Here is a 7,929-nt window from a genome sequence, read left to right as displayed (position 1 = left end):
GGGGGAGAACTTTGTATTGAGATCCAAAAAGAGAGAAGAAGCCATCTAGCTAATAACTATGGACCTGTAGGTCTGAGGTAAACTACTCACACTTCATCGGAGAGGCTATGGTGTTGATGTAGAAGCCCTCCATGATCGATGCCCCCTCCGGCGGAGCTCCGGAACAGGCCCCAAGATGGGATCTCGTGGATACAGAAAGTTACGACGGTGGAATTAAGGTTTTGGCTCCGTATCTGATCGTTTGGGGGTACGTAGGTATATATAGGAGGAAGAAGTACGTCGGTGGAGGAACAGGGGGCCCACGAGGGTGGAGGGCGCGCCTGGGGGGAGGGGGTAGGCGCGCCCCCTACCTCGTGGCCTCCCTGTTGGTTGCTTGACGTAGGGTCCAAGTCTTCTGGATCATGTTCGGTGAGAAAATCATGTTCCCGAAGGTTTTATTCCGTTTGGACTCCGTTTGATATTCCTTTTCTTCGAAACCCTAAAATAGGCAAAAAACAACAATTCTGGGCTGGGCCTCTGGTTAATAGGTTAGTCCCAAAAATAATATAAAAGTGGATAATAAAGCCCAATAAGGTCCAAAACAGTAGATAATATAGCATGGAGCAATAAAAAATTATAGATACGTTGGAGACGTATCAAGCATATCCAAGCTTAATTCCTGCTCGTCCTCGAGTAGGTTAATGATAAAAACAGAATTTTTGATGTGGAATGCTACTTGGCATATTTTCAATGTAATTCTTCTTAATTGTGGCATGAATATTCAGATCCAAAAGATTCAAGACAAAAGTTTAATATTGACATAAAAATAATAATACTTCAAGCATACTAAGTAAGCAATTATGTCTCTTCAAAATAACTTGGCCAAAGAAAGTTATCCCTACAAAATCATATAGTCTGGCTATGCTCTATCTTCACCACACAAAGTATTTAAATCATGCACAACCCCGATGACAAGCCAAGCAATTGTTTCATACTTTTGATATTCTCAAAACTTTTTCAATGTTCACGCAATACATGAGCGTGAGCCATGGACATAGCACTTTTAGGTGGAATAGAGTGGTGGTTGTGGAGGAGACAAAAAGGAGAAGATAGTCTCACATCAACTAGGAGTATCAACGGGCTATGGAGATGCCCATCAATAGATATCAATGTGAGTGAGTAGGGATTGCCATGCAACGGATGCACTAGAGCTATAAGTATATGAAAGCTCAAAAAGAAACTAAGTGGGTGTGCATCTAACTCGCTTGCTCATGAAGACCTAGGGCATTTTGAGGAAACCCGTCATTGGAATATACAAGCCAAGTTCTATAATGAAATATTCCCACTAGTATATGAAAGTGACAACATAGGAGACTCTCTATCATGAAGATCATGGTGCTACTTTGATGCACAAGTGTGGTAAAAGGATAGTAGCATTGTCCCTTCTCCCTTTTCTCTCATTTTTTCTATTTGGGCATTTTCTCTTTTTTTATGGCCTCTTTTTTTTCGTCCGGAGTCTCATCCCGACTTATGGGGGAATCATAGTCTCCATCATCATTTCCTCACTTGGGACAATGCTCTAATAATGATGATCATCACACTTTTATTTTCTTACAACTCAAGAATTACAACTCGATACTTAGAACAAGACATGACTCTATGTGAATGCCTCCGGCGGTGTACCGGGATATGCAATGACTCATGAGCGACATGTATGAAAGAATTATGCACGGTGGCTTTGCCACAAATACGATGTCAACTACATGATCATGCAAAGCAATATGACAATGATGAAGCGGGACGGTGGAAAGTTGCATGGCAATATATCTCGGAATGGCTATGGAAATGCCATGATAGGTAGGTATGGTGGCTGTTTTGAGGAAGGTATATGGTGGGTGTATGATACCGGCGAAAGGTGCGCGGTATTACAGAGGCTAGCAACGGTGGAAGGGTGAGAGTGCGTATGATCCTTGGACTCAACATTAGTCATAAAGAACTCATATACTTATTGCAAAAACCTACAAGTTATCAAAGCAAAGTATTACGCGCATGCTCCTAGGGGGATAGATTGGTAGGAAAAGACCATCGCTCATCCCGGACCGCCACTCATAAGGAAGACAATCAATAAATAAATCATGTTCCGACTTCATCACATAACGGTTCACCATACGTGCATGCTACGGGAATCAAAAACTTTAACACAAGTATTTCTCTAATTCACAACTACTCAACTAGCATGACTCTAATATCACCATCTCCATATCTCAAAACAATTATCAAGTATCAAACTTCTCATAGTATTCAACACACTCATAAGAGAATTTTATTGTTAATCTTGTATACCTAGCATATTAGGATTATTTAAGCAAATTACCATGCTATTTAAGACTCTCAAAATAATCTAAGTGAAGCATGAGAGATCTAAATAGTTTCTATAAAACAAATCCACCACTCTGCTCTAAAAGATATAAGTGAAGCACTAGAGCAAAACTATATAACTCAAAAGATATAAGTGAAGCACATAGAGTATTCTAGTAATTTCCGAATCATGTGTGTCTCTCTCAAAAGGTGTGTACAGCAAGGATGATTGTGGTAAACTAACAAATACAGATTCAAATCATACAAGATGCTCCAAGCAAAACACATATCATGTGGTGAATAAAAATATAGCTCCAAGTAAAGTTACCGATAGAAGTAGACGAAAGAGGGGATGCCTTCCGGGGCATCCCCAAGCTTTGGATTTTAGGTGTCCTTAGATTATCTTGGGGGTGCCATGGGCATCCCCAAGCTTAGGATGTTGCCACTCCTTGTTCCATAATCCATCAAATCTTTACCCCAAACTTGAAAACTTCACAACACAAAACTTAAAGTAGAAAATCTCGTGAGCTCCGTTAGCGAAAGAAAACAAAAGACCACTTCAAGGTACTGTAATTAACTCATTCTTTATTTATATTGGTGTTAAACCTACTGTATTCCAACTTCTCTATGGTTTATAAACTATTTTACTAGCCATAGATTCATCAAAATAAGCAAACAACACACGAAAAACAGAATCTGTCAAAAACAGAACAATCTCTAGTAATCTGTAGCTAGCGCAAGATATGGAACCCCAAAAATTCTAAAATAAATTTCTGGACGTGAGGAATATATATATTAATCATCTTCAAAAATAATTAAGTAAATATCACTTTCCAAATAAAAATGGAAGCAGTTCTCGTGAGCGCTAAAGTTTCTGTTTTTTACAGCCGGATTAACAAGACTTTCCCCAAGTCTTCCCAACGGTTCTACTTGGCACAAACACTAATTAAGCACAAAAAACACAACCAAAACAGAGGCTAGATAAATTATTTATTACTAAACAGGAGAAAAAAAATAAGGAATAAAAATAAAATTGGGTTGCCTCCCAACAAGCGCTATCGTTTAACGCCCCTAGCTAGGTATAAAAAGCAAGGATAGATCTAGGTATTGCCTTCTTTGGTAGGCAATCCATAAGTGGCTCTCATAATAGATTCAAAAGGTAATTTAATTTTCTTTCTAGGAAAGTGTTCCATTCCTTTCCTTAACGGATTTTGGAATCTAATATTTCCTTCCTTCATATCAATAATTGCACCAATCGTTCTAAGGAAAGGTCTACCAAGAATAATAGGACATGAAGGATTGCAATCTATATCAAGAACGATAAAATCTACGGGCACATAATTCCTATTTGCAACAATAAGAACATCATTAATTCTTCCCATATGTTTCTTAATAGTGGAATCCGCAAGGTGCAAGTTTAGAGAGAAATCATCAAAATCACAGAATCCTAACAAATCACATAAAGTCTTTGGAATCGTGGAAACACAAGCACCCAAATCACACAAAGCATAGAATTCATGATATTTAATTTTAATTTTAATAGTAGGTTCCCACTCATCATAAAGTTTTCTAGGGATAGAGACTTCCAACTCGAGTTTTTCTTCATAAGATTGCATCAAAGCATCAACGATATGTTCGGTAAAAGCTTTATTTTGACTATACATGAGGAGAATTTAGCACGGATTGCAACAAGGAAATACAATCTATAAAAGAGCAATTATCATAATTAAATTCCTTGAAATCCAAAATAGTAGGTTCATCAATATTTAAAGTTTTGATCTCTTTAGTCCCACTTTTATCAATTTTAGCATCAAGATCTAAAAACTCTGAATTCTTGGAACGCCTTCTAGGTAAGGGTGGATCATATTCAGTCCCGTCATTATCAAGATTAATATTGCAAAACAAATATTTAATAGGGGACACATCAATAACTTTTAGATCTTCATCTTTATTATCATGGAAACTAGAAGAACACGCTCTTATAAAGGAATCTTTCTTAGCACACATCCTAGCGGTTCTTTCTTTGCACTCATCAATGGAAATTCTCATGGCTTTGAGAGACTCATTGATATCATGCTTAGGTGGAACAGATCTAAGTTTCAAAGAATCAATATCAAGAGAAATTCTAACAACGTTCCTAGCCAACTCATCAATCTTAAGCAATTTTTCTTCAATCAAAGCATTGAAATTCTTTTGCGAAGTAATAAATTATTTAATATTAGATTAAAAATCAGAGGGCATCTTATTATAATTTCCATAAGAATTGTTGTAGGAATTACCATAATTATTAGAGGGATTACTAGGATAAGGCCTAGGGTTAAAATTTCCTCTATACGCGTTGTTACCAAAATTGTTCCTACCAACAAAATTCACATCCATAGATTCATTATTATTCTCAATCAAAGTAGACAAAGGCATATCATTAGGATCAGAAGAAACACTCTTATTAGCAAATAATTTCATAAGTTCATCCATCTTTCCACTCAAAACATTAATTTCTTCTATCGCATGCACTTTCTTATTAGTAGATCTTTCAGTGTGCCATTGAGAATAATTAACCATAATATTATCTAGGAGTTTAGTAGCTTCTCCTAAAGTGATTTCCATAAAAGTTCCTCCTGCGGCCGAATCTAAAAGATTTCTAGAAGCAAAATTCAATCCAGCATAAAATTTCGTATAATCATCCATAAATTCAAACCATGAGTAGGGCAATTATGTACAATTAATTTCATCCTCTCCCAAGCTTGTGCAACATGTTCATGATCAAGTTGCTTAAAATTCATAATATCGTTTCTAAGAGAGATGATCTTAGCAGGAGGAAAATACTTAGAGATAAAAGCATCTTTGCACTTATTCCATGAATCAATACTATTTTTAGGCAAAGACGAAAACCAAGCTTTAGCACGATCTCTAAGCGAAAAAGGAAATAGCTTCAATTTAACAATATCATTATCCACATCTTTCTTCTTTTGCATATCACACAAATCAACGAAGCTATTTAGATGGGTAGTGGCATCTTCACTAGGAAGGCTGGAAAACGGATCTTTCATGACAAGATTCAGCAAGGCAACATTAATTTCACAAGATTCAGCATCTGTAAGAGGGGCAATTGGAGTGCTAATAAAATCACTGTTGTTGGTATTGGTAAAGTCACACAATTTAGTATTATCTTGAGCCAGCGTGACAAGCAAGCAATCCAACACACAAGTAAACAAGAAATGGGCAAAAGAGGCAAATAGAGAAAGAGAGGGAGGATAGAGAGAGAGAGAGGGAGAATAAAATGGCAAGGGTGAAGTGGGGGAGAGGAAAACGAGAGGCAAATGGCAAATAATGTAATGCGGGAGATAAGGGTATGTGATGGGTACTTGGTATGTTGACTTTTGTGTAGACCTCCCCGGCAGCGGCGCCAGAAATCCTTCTTGCTACCTCTTGAGCACTTGCGTTGGTTTTCCCTTGAAGAGGAAAGGGTGGTGGAGCAAAGTAGCTTAAGTATTTCCCTTAGTTTTTGAGAACCAAGGTATCAATCCAGTAGGAGGCTACGCGCGAGTCCCTCGCACCTACACAAAACAAATAAATCCTCGCAACCAACGTGATAAGGGGTTGTCAATCCCTACATGGTCACTTACGAGAGTGAGATCTGATAGATATGATAAGATAATATTTTTGGTATTTTTATGATAAAGATGCAAAGTAAAATAAAAGCAATGAAAATAACTAAGTATTGGAAGATAATATGATGAAGATAGACCCGGGGGCCATAGGTTTCACTAGTGGCTTCTCTCAAGAGCATAGGTATTTTACGGTGGGTCAACGAATTACTGTTGAGCAATTGACAGAATTGAGCATAATTATGAGAATATCTAGGTATGATCATGTATATAGGCATCACGTCCAAGACAAGTAGACCGACTCCTGCCTGGATCTACTACTATTACTCCACACATCGACCGCTATCCAGCATGCATCTAGAGTATTAAGTTCATAAGAACAGAGTAACGCCTTAAGCAAGATGACATGATGTAGAGGGATAAATTCATGCAATATGATAAAAACCCCATCTTGTTATCCTTGATGGCAACAATACAATACGTGCCTTGCTGCCCCTACTGTCACTGGGAAAGGACACCGCAAGATTGAACCCAAAGCTAAGCACTTTTCCCATTGCAAGAAAGATCAATCTAGTAGGCCAAACCAAACTGATAATTCGAAGAGACTTGCAAAGATAACCAATCATACATAAAAGAATTCATATAAGATTCAAATATTGTTCATAGATAAACTTGATCATAAACCCACAATTCATCGATCTCAACAAACACACCGCAAAAGAAGATTACATCGAATAGATCTCCACAACAGAGGGGGAGAGCTTTGTATTGAGATCCAAAAAGAGAGAAGAAGCCATCTAGCTAATAACTATGGACCCGTAGGTCTGAGGTAAACTACTCACACTTCATCGGAGAGGCTATGGTGTTGATGTAGAAGCCCTGCGTGATCGATGCCCCCTCCGGTGGAGCTCCGGAACAGGCCCCAAGATGGGATCACGTGGATACAGAAAGTTACGGCGGTGGTATTAGGGTTTTGGCTCCGTATCTGATCGTTTGGGGGTATGTAGGTATATATAGGAGGAAGAAGTATGTCGGTGGAGCAACAGGGGGCCCACGAGGGTGGAGGGCGCGCCTGGGGGGTAAGCGCGCCCCTACCTCGTGGCCTCCCTGTTGGTTGCTTGACATAGTGTCCAAGTCTCCTGGATCATGTTCGGTGAGAAAATCACGTTCCCGAAGGTTTCATTCCGTTTGGACTCTGTTTGATATTCCTTTTCTTTGAAACCCTAAAATAGGCAAAAAAAACAGCAATTCTGGGCTGGGCCTCCGGTTAATAGGTTAATCCCAAAAATAATATAAAAGTGGATAATAAAGCCCAATAAGGTCCAAAACAGTAGATAATATAGCATGGAGCAATCAAAAATTATAGATACGTTGGAGACGTATCAGCCGCCGTCCGCGCTCCGCTTCACGCCAACGTTGCGCCGCGCCAGCTTCAGCTCCTGCTATCTTCCCCAGATTAATGTCGCGCCCGCCCTTCTTCTCCCTCAACTCAAGCAGCTCGACCGCTTTGACGTTGGCATCTCGAAGTAGGCTATGGAGCACCTGCTCCGCAGGTGTACTGCGCTCGAGTACCTTCGTCTTGAGCAGATCCATGGGTCATTAGCCTCCACATCACCTTGACGAATCTCCGATGGATTTATGTGTCTTGCTGGCCACATAATAAGACATCAATTGGGAAGAGATCACTCCAGCTGTTCCACGTTATGGTCATTGAGAATGTGGCTTTCCTTGAGAGATTCCTTGTATCTGATCTAGAAGGTCCAACAAAAATCAGGGTCATTAACATGCCGAAATTGACAGCGTTGGTGTACTCGTCTGTCAAATTCTCCGAACTCTTTATTGGATCTGTAATCGTTCAGGTACAACACTCATCTTCTTCTCCATCTTCTTGAAATTCACATTTTTAAATTTCTTCTTGATGTATTTACGACCGTCTTCCAGAAAATGATTCCCACAAGCTTCACCTAGTCTATGCGCACAGTGA

This window comes from Triticum urartu, chromosome 1A, assembly GCF_056163025.1.
Source record: "Triticum urartu cultivar PI428250 chromosome 1A, HENAU_Tu73, whole genome shotgun sequence".
In the NCBI taxonomy this organism is placed as follows: domain Eukaryota; kingdom Viridiplantae; phylum Streptophyta; class Magnoliopsida; order Poales; family Poaceae; genus Triticum; species Triticum urartu.
This window is presented reverse-complemented; position numbering follows the sequence as displayed.